The sequence below is a fragment of the Euprymna scolopes genome, chromosome 13 (assembly GCF_053919585.1).
Source record: "Euprymna scolopes isolate OS-2025 chromosome 13, ASM5391958v1, whole genome shotgun sequence".
Lineage (NCBI taxonomy): Eukaryota > Metazoa > Mollusca > Cephalopoda > Sepiida > Sepiolidae > Euprymna > Euprymna scolopes.
Window position 1 is genome coordinate 114,482,721 of NC_136494.1, and position 22,025 is coordinate 114,504,745.

Below are 22,025 nucleotides of genomic sequence, written 5' to 3' on the forward strand. Positions count from 1 at the left end.
ATATACACGTAAACAATCGATAAAGTCATTACGGGGAAGCGGACTCGAGAACGGCCGTCATTTTTACGTCTACGGAAGCACTTTACGGACACATTTGAGAAATGTGCAGAAATTAAGAAAAACGTTTTTAAATTCCGAAACGCGGGACATCAAAAAATAACGTTGTGAAAAATAATTTGTTGTCATAGTGTTTCTTTCAGATGGCGATATCTTCTGTAACAGGACATCAATCAGGTACCAACTACAGGAGACGGTAACCAGTGAACAAAAGATAATAATCGCTTTGTCTGTGTGTTACCTGATCCAAATGTTAATAATCCGTTATTGAACGGCCATTGGGTATATATGTTTTACGAAACGGTCATGTTTGTTGAACCTGTTTGGTTTATAAGTACCCGATATCCTGATATTATTGACTTTACGTTTATACATACGTTTTGTGTAGTATAATTTGATGTGTAACAAACGCGTATCCGCATCCGCAATGCATATTACACGAACTATTGAATACTGCGTACACACTATACGATGCTGCCGTAACATACAGACATACAACATATAAATTTAAAGAGAGCAGTGGCACCTCGACACGTTATACACACAGTATGCTATATAATCGATTACATATACATTTAATACACACAGGATATACCATACTCGTTATTTATACGCACACGAATATTCAACAATATTCCCACTTTATATCCCCCCTCCAAAGCTTACTAAAACTCTGGATGAAACTTTTACAGCTGCGTTTACAATTCCTTTACAACTACCGATGCATTTTCATTTTTTGTGATGTTAGAAACTAGATACTGCTGTTATTAATATTATTACATTATTATTTGTTACAGTAAAAAAAATGCCGCAGCTTTAAAAAGGTCATCCTTGTTTTATTAAAGAGTTTCATTCTTTACATTTTTTAAGGTTAAAGACTATTTTTTTTTAAAAAAACCTTACCATACGTCCAACTCTTCCCTCGTGGAGAAGTAGGAAATAGCACCAGGCGGAGAGACGCTTTGTCTTTTATGGGACGAAGTAAAAATTATAGACAGAGAGGAACGGTGGAGAGTAAGACGGCTCAAAGAAGCAGCACATATGCTGGGAAATAACTAATTACTAAATAGATCTAGTATAGAATTAAATACGATATGGGAACTATTAATTATAAATAATAGATAATATATACAAGTAATAAGTAAAACATTGCTTTTGCTCGGCGAGGCATCCGAAATCAGCTTATCCCGTACCACTGTCAGAGTCTCATTAGTGGGTACTTTCGTGAACAGACTCACCATCTGGTTTGAATGAATGGAAGCATTGTTTATTATTCCCACAAAGTGAGCTGAATTCTTGACGGATGCTGAAGATTTGTCGATTTGTAGATATAATTACCCCAATCCTTGGCAAATCTCCATCATACGTCAAGAATTCAGTTCACTTCGTGGAAATAATAAACAATGTTCCCATTCATTCCAACCAGATTGTGAGTCTAGATGTAGTGAGTCTGTTCACGAAAGTACCCACTGATGAAACTCTGACGTACGGGATAAGCTGACATGGGATGACTTACTGAAGGAACGTACTTGCATCCCAATTGACAATAGAATAGAGATGTGTACCTTCTGTGTAGAAACTACATACTTCGTGATGGGATCCGATATATATCGGCAGGAAGGTCTAACGATGGAATCGCTATTGTCCCCAATACTTGCCAATGCATATATGAAATACGTTGAGGAAATGACATTAGGATCAACACCACAAAAACCAACAATTTAGTTGCGATATGTAGATGACACATTCATAGGCTGGCCCCATCAGGACGATGTTCAAACATTACTAGACCATGTGAACTTGGTCCGTCCAACTATACAGTCTGCAATGAAAAAAAATTATAACAAATTATCGTTCCCAGATGTGCTGATAACTCGCACTGGTCATGGGTCATCTGTATACTGAAAGCCAACTTTTATTGGACAGTACCTAAACTTCAACTCCCATCATCCATATAAGGTAAAAAAAAAGTAATTGTCTGTTTCCTATAACACTGAGCAAAAGCAATATGTAGTAACAGCAGTGCATATCAAAAAGAGATGGACAGTTTAAGAGAGACACTCCACTGAAACAACTATTCAGAGAGTATGACATCAACTCCATAAAATCTGAACCAGACACTACTCAGGAACTCACCACAGTTTGTATATAATATATGAAGGGTTTGTCTAAAAAACTTCAACGAATATGTAATATGTAATTCATATGACATCAGGACAGTATTCAGGAGTGATTCAACTCTTTGGAAACAGCTTGTGAGAGTCAAGCTCCCTGCAATAAAAAAAATCATGATTAAGAACTGTGCATATGAAATCCCATGTAAATGTGGAAAACTATACAAAGGTGAAACGTGTCGTCCTCTAAAAGTACGGTTACAAGAACATCGAAAAGCCGTAGTGCGTGAAGAGATAGAAAAATCATGTATAGCTGACCATATCTGGAAGGAAAATGGAAATCATCTACCATTATAGGACGGAGTAAAATTATAGACAAAGAGGAACGGTGGAGAGTAAGACGATTCAAAGAAGCAGCATACATGCTGGGGAAGAACCAGTTACTAAATAAACCTAGTCTAGAATTAAATACGATATAGGAATCATTAATTATAAACAATAGATAATATATGCAAGTAATAAGTAAAGCATTAATATATATATATATATATATATATATATATATATATATATATATATAGTAATAATTAGTAATAAATACTGATATTACAATTAGAAATAAAATAGGGCTAACACTCCTAAAATTTGTACCAGAATTACCCTGCAAGGACCCGTGACGCAATGGTTAGAGTATTTGGAAGAACCAATTGTATAAAGTGATATTTTCCTGAAGGTGTAAGGTTTAATCCAATAAATATAATTGCGAATTACTAAAGACCTCTATCCAGTATGACGGAACAAGAGCATGCTACTCCCGTGAAGTAAATAAAGGGTTTCGCTCGTCAAAATTCATGAGTTCGACATAAACATTCTCGAGTTCGACAAGATACACCTGAAGAAGGTCGGAGATTACATCGGCCGAAATGTTGTTAAAATCACACTCAAGATGAGAACAGTAGTCCGATGAGTCCAAATAATACGAATAACCAATCCTCATCTTAAAAATTTAGAAACGGCAAAATATATCATGGTAGATTATTATTATTATTATTATTATGGATTTATGCCGACTCCTCCCTCGTACCCCATCACCGAATCTATTGAAATTCGATATTCTTTGCATGTTACAGAATCTTCTCCAAGTGGACTCTTTAGAAAATTCCCCCTCAATTGTCTTGGAGTAAAAGGACGAGGGAATCGTCACCGAATTCTCACCCAAAAGGAGCGTGAGAATGCTGCCATCCTTTATGCCATTCCCCTTTGCTGCTATTTTTCTTCACCCCACACTAACAAAACCATAGTCTGTATCCATTTTTTTTTTTGTCATCCAGGTCCCACCCAACTGTTGGTGGCTCATTTTTTTTTATTGTTGTTGTCGTTGTTTAGATCCTACACGATTATGCAACAAAACCCTGTTCTCATTTTTCTGGCGCGCTTTTTTATTTTCCCCGGTTTTCTTTTTTGTTTTTCTCTCTATCATTGTCATGTGTACCTATGAGACTTGCTTCTCTATTTTATCGTCTTACTTTTTACACCCAGTCTATTTTTCTCGGTGTTTATTTTTATATTCCATTTTTTTTTCATTTGGGGAATTTTGTGCGGCTTTTTTTCTTTGTAGCTTTTTACCTATAATTTCTTTGCATGTGAATGTAACAGAGCGCGGACTCGCCTATGACTGCAGCAGCAATTGCAGCTATATTCAAATGATCGAGCCGTGTGCGAATTGTCATAGCAAGGAAGAAGGAAATAAAAATCTTATTAAAAAAAGAAAAACGTGACAGAGAAGACAGGGAAAGAGATACGTGTTTCACACGTGGGCTGTGAGCGATAGAAGAAGATGCGTGCTTAGCATACTCAGTAAAGACAAAATACCACGTGTTCGATACAGCGGAGTCTTGTTAAGCACACTGGAGCACGAAAAAAATTTTGAACAAGAGACAAAGCATTATTCTAAAAAATATTTGTAAATAAATGCTGCTGTATCTTTGAAAAAGAACGAGTCGAACTCTTTCCATGTCCTTGTTCCCTTAGAACTGTCCGAATACAACGTGTGGGTCCCGAGGTTGACATGTAATGACTATATTACATGTATATTGTCTATACTCCTGTCCTAAATTCATTATTCTGTGTTTTTTACTTACGTTTTTCTATACCCCTGTCTTTTGTGTGTGTGTGTGTGTTTTTTTTCTATCTAGTTTTACTCTGTGTATGTGTGTTTTTATTGTATATTTATCTTCGCCTCTATTCATTTTATGCTTCCAGTCTTTCTTTTTTTAATATTAAGCCTTTTGTTTTCTTTTTATCGATTTCCATTTATATCGGCGTCCTTTATATTTATACTGGTTATACTCCGTGTGAATTTTTACTCTGTTTATTTTATGTCAATATTTTACTTGTTTTTTTTTTCTGTTGTAGCGTTCTCATCTATATCTTTTATTGTATGCTTATTTTTCTGCATAGATTTTCTCTAATATTTTCTCTGTCTCTATTATCGATATCTTTATTTTCGTGTTCTTTTCTGTGTCGTTTTAAATGTGCATTTATTCGCCTTTTTCTTCGCGTTTTTTTTTCCTTTGAGATTTTCATCTGCGATTTTTTCTGTCTTTTTACCTATGTCTGTAGTTATCTACTTTCTTTGTTGTTTTATATTTCATATCCTTTTTGCTCTTTATCATTTTTTTCTGTTTTCTTTTTTACTATCATTTTCTCTGTCTTTATTTATCTATTTTTCTTTCTTTTCCTTCTCCTCTTCTTCTTTTTCTTCTTTTTTTATATCTATTTCCGTCTTTACTTCTACTTCTTATTTTTCTTCATTGTCGTCTTTAAGACAACACGTAAACAAACAAATATTGCAAACACCACAAATACACTTTAATTTTTATTAAAGCGATAACAGGTTTCTAAACTAATGATAATTCCGAGATGAACAATATCTTCTCTTTTCAAAATGAATTGTAATATATTTAATGAATATTTAGATTATACAATTATATATTTTTATATCTTTATGTATTTTTAATCAGAATTTAATAAAACTTCCATCTTATTGTTATTTCTGCTGGTTATTCAAAAATTCTCTTCAACAAATGTCCGCTAAGAATAGACAGAGTAATTATTTCTTTAAGACTTCGTTAAATCTGCACTTGAGGAGCGCCGCTAAACCACGCCTTCTTAAGAGTCATTTTCTTTCCTTGATTCTTATCTCGTCGTAAAACGATAAACATCTTAATTTGATACAAATAAAGCCGAATAGTTTTCACAACGTTTCAAGTTTTAGACTAACACATAACATAGATAACAGCGGCCATTACTGCCTTTTAATCAGCAACAATGCATCAGAAAAACAATCCATTTCAACTCTAACTTAACACGAACTATTTAAGTGTATAAAGTCATATTTAAAAAAAAATATTACTCAGTTAAGCATTCTTCGGCAATGGCTGAAATCTTAGTAGTGGAATGGGGATATAACTGTTGATGTTTCTTATACTAAGCTTCTTTCCATGAACAATTAAAAGAAACGATTGCCATGACTAATAATACTTTATTTTATTTAAATACATTGAAGATATTACCAAGGCTGCCGCAAGGAAGGTAGGCTCTCTCTATCATGCTAGAAAATTAATCACACCTGCCAGTACTCTGTATATCTACAAAGCCATCATGTTGTACTATTATCAGAACTGACCTGATGCGTTTATCATTAGTCCATCTTTTTCTATCTCTTTATCTCTCTCTTTCTCTTTTAGACGGTCTCAAAAAGAATCTGCAGTCTAATTCGTACCAGGCCTAAAACCAAACTCTAACCTGTCACAAGGGTTCATCATTATGCATGTTTTGCAAGTACTTCAATGGAATGGGCTCTGAAAAACTAGTAACACCTGCTTAGCGACGTTAATACCTCTGACTAAGCTAAGATGCAAAAATGCCATCGTTTCACTGTCCCTAAACGCCGGAAAGCCTTCTAATCCAATAGTTTCTTCCGTCGAACAGCTAGACTTCTATCTTTATATCATCAACGTATTGGACCCCGTCTGGTACCAATTGAAATGAATAGCTCTCGTCTTGAGGAAGCTTCATGTTTTAATCTTGTTTTTTTTTTACATGAAGGTAACCACTTATCAAGGCCAAGAATCCACTCGGGGATAAGGGTTATTTGGTGTACAGTAATCAATGTGATAGTGTTGCAGTATTCATTAGTATTGGAGATTTGATAAAGTGTCATTACTTAGGGAGGTGGTTCATCAGGAATTTGTTTATGTTGGACTTGAAGACATCCATGTTGAAGTCAGGAGGGAAACAGGCAAACGGAAGAGAGTTCCACAGGCGTACACTTCTAAGAAAGAAGCTTTGTTCATGGAATCTACGTTTTGATTTAGGCACAGATAAAGAGTGGGGAAAATTTTTGACAGTGGTTTCAGCAGACGGGTGTTTATCGTGAAAGATTGGCGAGGGGGGACCAGAGATTGGAGTTCAGACGAGCACCTGCCATGGAAATAATGATAGAACAAAGATAGGCTCGCTACGTCTCTTCTGTGCGAAAGAGGTTGCAGGGAAAAGAAAAGGGCATCCCCCACCAAGCCACGAAGTCTATTTTGTACTCTTTCAAAGCAGGATAGGCTGTTTTTAGCAGCTCCTGCCCAGATCTGGGAGCAGTATTTCATCCTTCAACGTACTTGGCTTTTATATAGATAGATAATTGCATCATTAGTGAGATATCTTCTGGAGCAGTAGAAGGATCCCGCTATTTTTCCAGCGACCTTGGCAACAGACTTCATGTACGTGTTCTATTTAAGATCAGGAGTAAAGGTCAAGCCCAGAAGCTTGTCAAAACATGGGGCTTCTCCTAGACGAGAGCCATCCATTTCAATTGATGCCAGATGGGGATCAGAGCGTTGATGATGTAAAGATAGGAGCTTGGTTTTAAATGATCTTGATTTGAAATGGAACACGTACATCAAATCCGTTGCTAAAGTCGCTAGAAAATGGTGGGATCATTCTACCGCTCCAGTAGATATCTCACTACGATACAATTATCTACCTGTAAAAAGCCAAATACGTCCTAGGATGGAATACTTTGCCACATCTGGACAGAGCTGCTATTAATAGAAGAAATAGTCCTGCCTTGAAAGAGTTCAATATAGATTTCGTAGCCTATTAGGGAATGCCTTTTTCTCTTCTTCTGCAACCTTTCTTCCCATATAAGAGACGTTTTGAGCCTGCCTCTGTTGTATCGTTATTCTTATAGCAAATTCTCATCTGAGCTCTAATCTAAAGTTTCCTCTTGCCAAACTTTCACTCAAAAACACTCGTCTATCTGAAACCAATATCAAATAATTTCTCCCACTTTTTATTTGTGCCTAAACCTAAACGTAGATTCTATGACCAATGTTTTTTTTTCTTAGAACTGCACGCATGTGGAACTTTCTTCCGTTTCCCTGCTTCCCAGCTGATTAAGATATCATCGTCTTACAGTCCAACGTGAACAAGTTCTTGGTGAGCCGTTCTCCTTAAGCAATCCAATTTACAAAATTTCCACTACACACGATGATAACGCTATTGTCTCATTAACTACCGTATACTCATTAACCCTTATCCTCGAGTGGCCTCTGGGCTTTGATATGTGGCGACTCCCTTGAAAAAAGAAAAACTCGTGGAAATTTAAATGTAATGCTAATAGAAACCGTGCATCTCACTCCCTACAAAGTGTCCCAGTCGCCATAATCCCAAATAGTATCCCTTTACATCCAACTGGCAATATGCCGTGTTTGGTGTAAAAACTCAGTTGCATATTTTTTTATTCAAAACTCATCGCGCGTAAATTATTAACAATTTAAATTTTTAAATGCCATAAATTTCTCTATATAAGGTATATAACTGATCTTCAATTTGTCTTTTTCTCGGTTAAACATTCACAAGAACTCATTTTCTCTAAACACTTCTAAAGATTTTCATTTCTTTGTGTTTCTGAAATAAAATGAAATTTCAATGAAGAGACTTTTTCTTTTTATCTTCAGAACGCATTACCACAAAACTGATGCCCCAAGACTAATGTCAACAAATATTTGTCGAACTATTTTCGTAACTAATCAAACGCTGTCACTTCCATTCATCATTTTCGAGTCTCTACTAGTATCGTTCATCATTCAACTGACAATCTTATCAACACTTATTTTAGAGAAGTTTTTGGCATTGATAAGAGGTCTGTCGTAAATATTTTTCAATTAAAACCGTATGCATCAATTATTTATGTTGTAATATCATTTCTCTTTAGATACACAATAAACTCTTCCATAAATATAAATATTTTCAATGTAATCCACTCAGGGAGTAAAGTAGATATGCCTACCAGCCGGTCAATAGTATACTCTCGTCAATACATCAGTGTATAGGTCGCTGTGACAAGCGGTGGCTTTTCATCTGTCCGGTTCGGATATATTTCTGAGTAGTCGTGGGAGATCCCTTTTTTCCAGGATTTATCTTCTCGCTTTGAGAAGGGGTTAGTGTACTGCTAAAAGCGTCGGCCCCTCTCCACACATCGGAGAATTCCGATAGGCTACTCAGGTATTTTGTTTCGGGACCAGAGTGCTTTTGTGTTTGCTTATGAAATATCTTTTTTTATTTTGTGTGACATCTTCCTATGGAAGAAAAGATATAAATAAGGTATTATGGAAAAATAGAGGTAAATACGGTAGAGTAGCAGAAGCTACACTAGCGATTGTAATATGACCTTATTTTTTTTTAATTTCTTCATTTTTATGTAATGATTATGAATACATCCGGATTCCTCCACACAGAAATACGAAACGCCAACGTAGGTCATAAATACGGAATAGTATAGCAGCCTGCGAGAGACGTTGAAAGATACACTAAAAGTGCGAAGCTTAAATATATTGCCAATTACGATTATAAACAGCCGCCCATTAAGACGGCTTACTCGATTTTATTAATCAATTATGAAGCCAAGACCACTCAGCTACTTCAAGCAATTGTGTTCGTTTATGGAACATATTAATTCTATTGTGCTGTTTTTAAAATCAAATTGAGATATTTTCTTTGGGTAGGTGGGTATTTTGTTTCGAAATTAAATAATCGTTAAAGGATTTATTTGCTGCTAAGCAGACAAGCAAAGATAAAATAAAATAACGCCATCATGCAATATTTTATTTTGATTAGATAATAATAACAGCCAAATTGTTTTCCGATGTGTAATAACGTATAAGAATGGTGGTCATTTTTAAATTGATCTTGTACAATAATTGTTACTTTGTCGGGCGGTATTTACTTATGTGAACGCCATAATTCCATTTGAAGAACTCGAGTGATACAAACAAAACTGCGTATAGTAACAAGTTCATAAATAGAACACAAACACAAGCGAAAGAAAAAAACACATCAATGGACAATCCACTGACATGTCAATTACAATAAATAAAAAAATGAAAAACTGTTACGATTAAACATTTCTATCGCGTTTACATAAGAGCATCTACATATCTAAATCGTTTTAAAAGTTATTATGACCTAAAAACACTGCGATATTTTGCCTGAATTTAACATCCCAAGAAACAAGAGTTAGCTTGCCAGAGGAATACTCTTACAACGAAACATTATATGTCATTTCCCTGCATGGAGAGTATTTACCTTGAATTATAACTCTGAGATAATTTTTGTTGATCAACACCACTCTAAGCTAGAATTATCTCTCTTGAATAGGAATTCTTCATTCAATAAATGACTATGAATAGTTAAATATTCCTGAACAGAATTATTCACAGTTGAATAAAACAAAATTTTGTACATTCTCGTGATTACAAACTAACAGCAACATCCGGGGTTGACTGAAAAAATCTTTCTTTTTTTTTCTTCTTTTTTTTTTCGGCGCCCAAACCATGAACTCAAATTATATTTTTTTAATTATTTTTTGTTAAATCTACTAATATTCAAATATTTGATGAGGGATCACGGAATGTATTTAGTATTGATTGGATGAAAGGAAACCTTTAAGCTCTCTCAAAGTACATCCTGATTTTCCCGGAAATGGATGATGAATCTGTGAATCTTTGGACCAAGCACAGAAACACTTATTTCATATGATTTACAAGTTCTAAATAAATTAAACAGACAATCCATTCGTCTCGTTAACGGTTATCCTCGGCTAAATTTTAGTCTTGATAACTGATTAATAAATAAAAAGTGAACAGCATTTAATGCGTATTGATCGAGGACCGATATAATGGCGTAATCAAAGAGGGCATATACATATTTTTCTATTTCAGAATTTAATGAGGTATATCGCTAAAACACGTGAATATTAGTTCATACTTTGCGAGTTTTTGATGACAAATCAAAATTTCTCTCCGAATTTACACAAATTACAGCTGATTTTAGGTTATTAGTAGGAGTTAATGTTCATTTTCCATCGTAAAAAGTCCAGTAAGAAATGCTAGGATTACCAAAAGAAGGTTATACATGTTGTTTTTCAGGAGCAAACAGCATTGTGAAAGAGTTACTGCTTGTGTATATGTGTGTGTTAGTGTCAGGATGAATATGCTTATGACTGAGTTGAAAAATGTATCATTTCGCTTTGTCAACGCCTGACAGATGGGTGATGGAAGCTGGTGTAAAGCAGATATTACGAGGGGCGTGCAATAAGTAATGTCCTGGCCCACTTCCCATAGCAGTAGAGCAACGAAACTTGGCACAGTTATACGACTTTCTCTACATAGGAACCACCCAGAGTTATGCATTTCTCCCATCGTTTGATGCAGCTCTGGAGACCGTTTTTGTACAACACCCTAGATTGGTCCTCCAACCACGACGTGACTTCAGAAATCAAGGCTGCATCATCTGGGAAACGCTTTCCTTTCAAAAACAACTTCATGGCTAGGAAGAGGTGAAAGTCAGAGGGTGCAAGGTCAGGAGAGTAGGGAAGATGGGGTAGGATTTCATAACCACACGCCCGTGCTTCTGATCTTTGCTGATCTTGCCCCGCCTCTTGATTTTGATAGTTTCCCTTAATTTCCTCAAAAGTGAAGCATACTCGGCTCCTGTAATTGTGGTACACTTTGCCAGGAAATCTGTCATCACTACTCCGTCCTGGTCCCAGAAGACTGTGAGCATGATCTTGCCAGCAGAGGGCTGCACCCTTGCCTTCCTTGGAGGTGGTGAGTCCAAGTGCCTCCACTGCATTGACTGGGCTTTGGTCTCTGGATCATAGTGATTGACTCAGGTTTCATCCTGTGTAATCAGTCTTTTAAAAAAGATTGACTCATCTTCTTAGAACATCTCCAAATTCATCCTCGAGCACTCGACGCGTTATCACTTCTGGAATGATGTGAGCTACATGGCAATCTATCTGGCAGACACCTTATGCATATGCAAATGGTCATGAATGATAGTTTCCATAGATCCTGTACTAATCTTGACATCTTGGGCTATTTGGCGAATAGTAATGCGCCGATCTTCCAAAATGGCAGCCTCAACTTGACGGACACTATAGTCATTTGACAATAAGTAAATAAGATTCACTAAATTTCTATTTATTCGTAAATTCGTAGGCATCTTTCACTTATTTGAAATTTAATCTGCAAGTTAAACGAGAGGGTAACTCAAATATTTTTGCGATTTTAATTCTCACTGTAATTTCAAATTTAAGTCGTACACTTTTTTCTGTTATATGTGCCCTATACACACACACACACACACACACACACACACACACACATATATATATATATACATATATACAGTGATGATCATATTTATTGGCACGGTAAAATAAAAGTTAAATTTTGTCTAATAAATTCTAAAAAAGGGATTAAATTAAAGAAAATAACAAAGTATATTATGTATTTTTAACTGGCCTTTCCGATGCAGCAATCGGATTTTAGAAAATATAAATAACAAAGGAACAACAAACATAATTGCAAAAAACCCTTGTTCAAAATTATTGGCACGGCTTTGTTTTTCTTTTAGTATCAGTATAATATCAATCAATTTCCGGTTTACGTGCTTTCTGAACTTTTTTATAGCCATATTATGCTTGTTTAACGCTAATTCAGTGAATAATTTTTTTCAGATAATTTTTAGATAGCGATTTATTTAAACTATTATAAGTGACTAAATTATAATTTTCAATCGCCATGGTTAAAACTAAGGAACACAGTGAAGATGTCAGGAAGCTTGTTGTAGCATGCCATACCAATGGGGAGGGCTATGATAAGATTTCAAAGAAACTAAACCTTCCCAAATCCACTGTTAGAGCCATAATAAACAAGTTCAAATCGCAAGGCCACGTTATGAGTTTAGAGGGTAGAGGGAGAAAAAGGATTCTTTCCCCAAGAGATGAACGGAAAATTGTTCGACAAGTAAAACAAAACCCAAGGATCTCTGTTGGGGAGATTGTTGATGAACAGAGCACCTCTGGAGTGAATGTATCTCGACATACAGTTGGTAGAGTTTTGAAGAGAGCTGGTTTAAAAGCTTATTGAAGCCTATGCACCTGAAAGCCAGGCTAGCCTTTGCAAAACGTCATATTGATAAAGATGTTGCATTCTGGAAACGTGTTCTATGGACTGATGAAACGAAAATATAGTTATTTGGCCATAATAAAGTGTCTTATATTTACAGAAAATCTGGCGAAGCTTTCCTGCCTAAGAACACCATACCCACAGTGAAGCACGGTGGAGGCAGTTTGATGTTTTGAGGATCCTTTGCTGCCTCTGGACCAGGGCGACTTGTTAAGGTCACAGGTAGCATAAAAAAGAAAGATTATGTTAAAATATTGGATGAAAACCTGAAAGACTCTGCTAAAGAGCTCTCACTTGGTCGTCGTTGGTGGTTCATGCAAGATAATGACCCAAAGCATTCGGCTAAACTGACTAAGAAATGGCTTGAGGACAATCATATTAATGTTTTGGAGTGGCCATCACAAAGCCCAGACCTTAATCCAATTGAAAATTTATGGAGAACATTAAAATTGAGGGTAATGCAAAGGAAGCCTAAGAATCTTATTCAATTGGAGGATTATTGTCAGGAAGAGTGGGCTAAAATTACTACTGAAGAGTGCAACAACTTGGTTGTAAACTATGAAAAGCGACTGAGGAAGGTAATCAAGGCCAAAGGCTATACAATTGATTATTAAATAAATCGTGCCAATAATTTTGAACAAGGGTTTTTTGCAATTATGTTTGTTGTTCCTTTGTTATTTATTTTTTTCTAAAATCCGATTGCTGCATCGGAAAGGCCAGTTAAAAATACATAATATACTTTGTTATTTTCTTTAATTTAATCCCTTTTTTAGAATTTATTAGACAAAATTTAACTTTTATTTTACCGTGCCAATAAATATGATCATCACTGTATATATATATATATATATATATATATATATATATATATATATATATATATATATATATATATATATATATATATAGTGAATAAATGACAAAAACTATATTTAAAAAATTAATGATGTTGACCATCTTATTATTTATTCTTAAATTCATTGACAATTCTTACCAGTATCTGTTTCGTAGCGTAAAATCAATTACTTAATTATTATATCAATCAGTGAATCTATTGTACCCTTAACTCATCAGAAGAAACAGAAATTGGAAGGGAAGCTGCAAATACCTTTAATATGTTTCCATTATGCCATTTTGAATTCATATATATATATATATATATATATATATATATATATATATAATGTTTTCAGGGATACAAAATTTAAATATTGCAATTAGGAAGGGAAGACTTTTATGATTCATGATTAAAACTAAATTTATATATATATATATAACTACTTCATTTATTCACATAAATTTAATATACGAAAGTATATATATATATATATATTCCTTTAATCTTCTCTCCAAAAAGGGGAAAAAGGGGAACAGGTGAGAAAAGAAAGAGAAATGGGGAGCCAGCTGACCGGTTTCGACCCTCGCTTCTCAAAGCTGTATAGAGAGAATTTTTTTAAAAAACAAAGAATGAAAAAGCGATTAAAATTGCGTTTTATTCAATTTACGGGGAGAAAAAAAGTGGGGAAACGATTAAAATAAAACAGCGTTATGGTCGAATACCCTAGAGATTAATCACGTTCAAACCCAGGAAGCATTCACTTTGCTTGCAAAGGAAAGGTTTTCTAAGTCGAACGTGAATAGTCTCCAAGATCTGAAAGTGATATAGTGAATGAGCACGACTCAGAATAGAAAAAGAGTCCGTGCGAAATTTCGCTGCACAAGACGGGTTTTAAAGTAAATGATCCGTAATTGAAGACCCGTGTGTGTTAGTAACAACGTCCATTGCCCGATAGGTTCCATTCCTAATTTTACCGGGTACATGTTTTTGGATTCGACCCAAGTAGTTGGCATCGCAACCACATTCAAAATTGTAAATAACGTTACTATTATGGTGGGGGTACAACGTCTTTTTGAGAAGATGGTAATAAAGTTCTCGTAGAAAACATAACAAGCACATTGGCAGCAAAATAACATCCATGAACTGCTGAACTTTTTTGTTAGGCAAATTTCTCACTTACTGTACCCAACCAAGGCAAACGAAGATAAATTGGACATTTGGCTACTATATTCTCTTTAATTCGAGAGAATTCAGCCAATTTCCTTGGAATAACTGACCTAATCACATCTATTGGGTACCCGTTTTTCGATAAAGTATCCGTAATTGCTCCAATTCCTCATCTAATTTTGACTTGAAACAAATCATAAGGGCACGATGTGTTAGGGTCCAAATTAGATTTATCTTACGTTTTTAGGGCAAAATGAATCCCAACCAGTGTACAATCCTGTAAATGTTGGTTTACGGTATATAGATGTATGGTAACTAGATGGTGTTTTTGTGACCAATACATCAAGGAAAGCTATGGATGAATTGCACTCTCCCTCATAGGTGTACTTTAACGTGGGATGCATTCCATTGAGTAAGGGGAAAAGGTGTTTGCTTCCATTTGGTTATTAAATAAACAGAATGTGTCGTCAACCTATTGGAAGTACACTAATGGTTTTATGGTCCAGATAGTAAGCGCTCTTCATAGAACCCCACAAAAATATTCGCCATGGTCGGTCCAAGTACTGAGCCCATGGTCACATCATCTTTTTGCCGATACATAATATTGTTGAAACTAAATTCCACAGATGTCGTGGCAAATTTCATAAATTCAATAAAGATATTTTCAGGACTAGGCGGAGGTGATATCCGGTCTCGATATAAAAAATCTGCACAGATATCTATAGTTTCCAAAACAGGGACACAAGTAAAAAGATTGCTAATGTCATAAGAGCAATAAATCTATTAACAATCTTAGACTTTTTAATAAAGTCAGCAAAATATAATGAATCTTTAAGACAATATTTACTATAATGCTGTAAAACAGGCTGTAAAATGTCAAAGATCCATTTTGAGACCTTGTGTTGCGATGACACAACCATGTAGAGAATGGGCCTTAATATATATATATATATATATGTGTGTGTGTGTGTGTGTGTGTGTGTGTGTGTGTGTGTGTGTGTGTGTGTGTGTGTGTGTGTGTGTGTGTGTGGACGGAAATTTTTGTTAAATTATGTAGAATTAAAACAAAATTTAGTGTTTGGCTAATAAAGTTTTTTTTTCTTAACCTATGGATTTTCAATGAATGACTTAGACGTGGGTAATTATAAATTTTGCTTATTTGAACATAATGATTTAAAATTAAAATTGAGGTGATATTGTAAAAAGATACTCAAAGTTGAAATCATGTTATAAAGTTCAATGAATGTTCATGTATTTCAGAATGACTCGCGGATTTTTTTTAAAAGTATAATCCAGGTTGGGAGGAAAATCCAGGTCATGTATTTGGTAATCCATTATATCCGATGTAATAGAATCCTTTCAAAAGTCCTTTAAAATAACTCGATATTAATGTAGGCAGAATTCTGGGGTAAATGAACTGAAAAGCATTTTTTATGTACTTCTAGCCAATAAGTATCTTCTCTAGTAAATATATATATATATATATATATATATATATATACTTCATTTAATCAATAAATTAATATACGAAAGTATTATTTTTTGCGTAAATTTTAAGTATTTACTTCAACAGTGCTCAATACATAGTATGAGCTAGGTAGTAAGTTATAAAAATATATATGGCAATTAAGCTACACAGAATATTCCGCGTTTCATCCACGCTAGGATTCGTCAGGCTTATGCGAAGAGTTGTGGTTGTCTCGCGTTTTTATATACACACATTCTATTGAGTTTTTTGTTTAGCCAATCAGCTTCCTAGTTTCCACCGTTCCCTTCCTAATCAGTCAATGAGCACGCACTTACAGGAAAAAGGCCCAGTTGACCTTAGGTTCAACCCTTCCATTGTGGGTGCTTTTTTAGCGGGAAGCGTAGATATCTTGTGATCTGACTTATTTTAAACCTAGGTGTTGTTAAATATGTTTTTTTTAATATTATGTTACTTTATATATATTTTTTATAACTTACTACCTAGCTCTGCCTATGTATTGAGCACTGTGGAAGTAAATACTTAAAGTTTACGCATAAAATGATACTTTTGTATATTAATTCATGTGATTAAATGAAGTAATCACACACACACACACACACACACACACACACATATATATATATATATATATATATATATATAAAGAGAGAGAGAGAGAGAAAAAAAAAAGAAAGAGATTTAACTTAAAAAATAGATTTTTTCGGAAAGAAAGGATTAACCTGTTTGCATAGATGAAGCTATACTCGATTAATAGCAATTATAAGAAAAGATAGGGAACTAATAAATAAAGTTAGAGTAGACTTTTATTGCATTATCATGTCAATAAAGACTGGGGTAATTACTATGAGTGAAATGAAAACGAGGGAGAAACCGCTTTAGACCATGGCATTTCAAAGCTAAATGTTTCTCATCAGAAAAGGCGAAAAATATCAGCATTATACGGGGGTACCGTATTTAAGTGCATTTAGTATCAGAAATGGGAAGATTATGATAGGGAGGAGAGTAGGATCACATAAGTAATTCCAAAGGCGAAGGAGGGGAGGTAATTAGTAGGAGGGGGGATTGGGTACCTGGAGTATTTAATAAGAGGAAAACGTGTAGATTATAGATAGGGAAAATAAGGAAGAGAAAACGAAAGATAACAAATAAAGATAGAGAGGTGTGACATAGGGGACAGAAGAAATGGGGTATGTAATGGAGGTGAATAGAAAATTATATATATATGTGTGTGCGTGTGTGTGTGTGTGTGTGTGTGTGTGTGTGTGTGTGTGTGTGTGTGTGTTGATCTCTGTTAGTTAATAGACTTTCTCGTGTGCGTGGCAGGTTTGCTCAGGTGGCAGACTGCTCACCTTGCATGCAAGAGGCTCGGGTTTCGAATCCTGAGATCTTCTATGTTTAACTGATGAGCCCAAAATGGGGGCTAAACTCGAGTCTTGAACTTCCGGTTTTTTGGCTGGCATGGCTCTTGTGAGCTGCGACGTTGTTTGGCTGTGGAAACGATTATGTAATACCTCACATTCTAAAAACTGTATATATATATATATGTATATATATATATATATATATGTATATATATAACTATTTCATTTATTCACATAAATTTACTATACGAAAGTATAGATTTATCCGTAAACTTTAAGTATTTACTTCAAAAGTGCTCAATACGTAGGTAGAGCTAGTTAGTAATTTATAAAATATATATGGCGATTAAGCTACACTGAATATTCTGCGTTTCATCCAACTATAGGATTCGTCAGGCTTATGCGCGAATTCTGTCGTTGCTTCTTGTTTTTATACATGTTGAGGATTACTAGTTGGCCAATCAGCTTTCTAGTATTTATATATTATATATATATATATCAATCTAGTGATTTTCTAGTATTTATATGTATATAAAAAAAAAAGAAGTAGAACGGCCACCTAAAACCACTAACCTAGCTCTAAAATGCATGCCCATTGGCTGGTAGGAAGGGGCGCGGTGGATACTAGAAAGCTGATTGGCCAACTAGTAATCCTCAACATGTATAAAAACAAGAAGCAACGACAGAATTTGCGCATAAGCCTGACGAATCCTATAGTTGGATGAAACGCAGAATATTCAGTGTAGCTTAATCGCCATATATATTTTATAAATTACTATATATATATATATATATATATATATATATATATATATATATATAGTAATTTATAAAATATATATGGCGATTAAGCTACACTGAATATTCTGCGTTTCATCCAACTATATATATATATATATATATATATATATATATATATATATATATATATATATATATATATATATATATATTCTCCGCTTTGGAATTAGTAGTATTTATAACTATAGAAAGGTCAAATTCCTATATAATTCTATATCTTAAAGATTTATCTCATTCTTGTCTGGTATAACTAAAAAAAATTTGTTTGTAAGTAAATAAACAAATCGGACACTGTAAAAAGCAGCGGTAACGTGTTTATATATCTGAGGAGGACGTTTGCGTGTATCGATCTCACAGATATTCAGATTATCAACTTGATGGCTATAGGTTCGATCTATGAAAAACTGTGATACAGATACAGCAAAACACTGTGGATTTTTTTTTACACAGTGATCACCACTTATCAAGGCCCGGAAGCCACTCAAGGATAAGGGTTATTGCAAGTACATTACGTTAGTGTGGAGATTTGATGAAGTGTTTACTTAAGGGGGCGGTTCATTAGGAATTTGTTAACGTTGGACTTGAAGACATCCAAGTTGTAGTCCGGTGGGAAGAAGGCAGACGGAACAAAGTTCCACAGGCGTGCAGTTCTAAGAAAGAAGCTTTGTTTATGGAATCCACGTTTTGATTTAGGCACAGATATAGAGTGGGGGAAACGGACGGGTGTTTTTCGTAAAAGATTGGCGAGGGGGGAACCAGAGATTGGAGTTCAGACGAGCACCTGCCATGAAAATAACGATAAAACAAGGATAGGCTCGCAACGTATCTTCTGTGGGAAAGAGGTTGCAGGGTAGAGAAAAGGGCATCCCCCACTAAGCCACGAAGTCTATTTTGTACTCTGTCAAGGCAGGATAGGCTGTTTTTAGCAGCTCCTGCCCAGATATGGCAACAGTATTCCATCCTTGGACGTATTTGGCTTTTATATAGATAGAGAATTGCATCAGTAGTGAGATATCTTCTGGAGCGGTAGAAGGATCCCACCATCTTTCCAGCGACCTTGGCAACAGACTTGATGTACGTGTTTCATTTCAGATCAGGAGTAAAGGTCAAGCCCAGAAGCTTGTCAAAACACAGGGCCTCACCCAGACGAGAGCCATCCATCTGAATTGATGCCAGATGGGGATCAGAGCGTTGATGATGTAAGGATAGGAGTTGTGTTTTGGATGCGATGGTTACTAATATATATATATATATATATATATATATATATAGAGAGAGAGAGAGAGAGAGAGAGAGAGGGAGAGAGAGAGAAAGAAAGAAAGAAGAGAGGGAGAGAGAGTTCTCATGAGGTCTTGTTCATACGGTGAATCTTTACCGTTTACACAATAACGCTCACTCACAGGAAGATATTTATATTTAATGCACATTGCTATATATTGTTTGTATGAATAAAAATCATACTAACTATATGGATATATATATAAATATATAAGGAGAAAAAGAGAGGGCAAGAACGTGATGTCATAATATGTAGTTACGAAATTCTCCATAGCAAGGCCATTCAGAAAAAAAAGCCTCTAAATTTAATTCTTAAGTAAGCACTTAATGTCAGATTTTCGTTGGAAGCAGGTGTTGCTGTAAACATGAAAACGTAAAAAAATGAATGGCAGAGGCGTTTTATCAGTGTTTCTAAAAAGACCACGTGTATGTCACACACTCATATACACACAAACATATATATATAATTTAAACTTTATATATATATATATATAAACTTTAATATTATTTGTACTCCTTTGTCAAACAATAGATTTTGTTTTAATTATATATATATATATATATATATATATATATATATATATATATATATATATATATATATATGACTACAAGCTCAATGTAATATCAAAGCAATATAGTGAAGAAATGACAAAAAAAAACTATATTCCAAAATCCATGATGTTGACCTGCTTATTATTTATTCGTTTAATTCAGTTGACATTTAGAATTCTTGACAGTATCTGTTTCGTAGCGCAATCACTTAATTATTATATCAATCAGTGAATCTATTGTGCCCTTAACTGATCAGAAGAAACAGCAACAATCAATCCATCAAAGAGAAATAAAGTGTGATTTGACATGATTAAAATCCGAAAATTATAAGAGAAGCTTCAAATACCTTTTGTATGTTTCTATTACGCCATTTTAAATTGCAAAAATAAAGTCTCTAGGCCGAACACTTCGTACTAAGATTCTCTATTAATTTATGAATGTTCTACCAAAATGTTATATTTAATAATTTATAAATTTATTAATTCTAATTTATGTATGCATACTTATGAAAATAACATATACAATCATAAACTATTATACATGTTTGCATATACGAAATTAAACTAAACTAAACCCCCACTCATAAGTAATGTTTATATAGTTCTAATATCTTTCACTTAATGTTATTAAAAGGTTTAATCAATATATATCATAAATTAATTCACTAATCCGTTCAATATAAGATGTTAGTATTAAAACTGTTTCAGTCGATAATCATAGATTATTAAGATATACTTCATTTGTACTTATTGTCAAATCGTAAATTAATTGGTTACTTATATTTATCTTGATTTAATTTATTTGTTTATTTATTTATATTATGTTTTATAAATTCGACAATCTAGTATTAGTAAACACTTTACGAACTTGTTACTTATTTAAGCATAATTTTAGTTTAACATTGGATATATCCTAATTCTCTAATAATTAGGCTTCAGAGTGTTATAATCTCATAATAATATGTTCTTTTAGTTATAATTAAATGAATTTTTATTAAAGTTAAATCTAATTCTAATTTTACTTTAAGTTTATTAAGAATTATAAATAGTGTTTCAACTTAGTATTATAGATTGTTTACTTCCGGTTTCCTTATACTTTAGCCCCCCCTCCTATTTTTTCACCTAAAATTTAATTTCTAATTCTGAAATAAATTTATAGATGTATAGTTCATGAATATATATATATATATATATATATATATATATATTACAAATATATAGTTTATCATAATAGATGCTCAATAGATATACCTTATTATAACTATAATATTGTTTTTACATCCATTCTAACAATGAACCCTTTTGACTCATATATTTGAGACCACTTATCAATCCAACAATAATCACATGTTTCAACATATACAGTTTATTTTTAAATCAATATTTGGAATCTGATTACTATAAATACATTTGTGATATTATGATGGATTTTGTTCTACGAAACAGATACTGTCAAGAATAAATAATAAGATGGTCAACATCATGAATTTTGGAATATAGTTTTTTCTAATTATTCACTACACACACACACACACACACACACACACATATATATATATATATATATATATATATTCAGATTTTCCATCTATATATATGAACAGAGCAGTCTATGGAGGACTATAATATATATATTTATTTATTTATATATATATATGCATACATATATATTTTTTCGGGGTATTACAGATCTCTAGTTCAAGCTTGTACAATATCTTGTTATTCAATCCTTTAGTCATTCCATCTTACTACGAAAGTAAGAAAAGTTATACTGATTTTATACTTGCTTACATTTATCGAGAAAACTCAATTTCAATTATGAAAAAGTAATGCT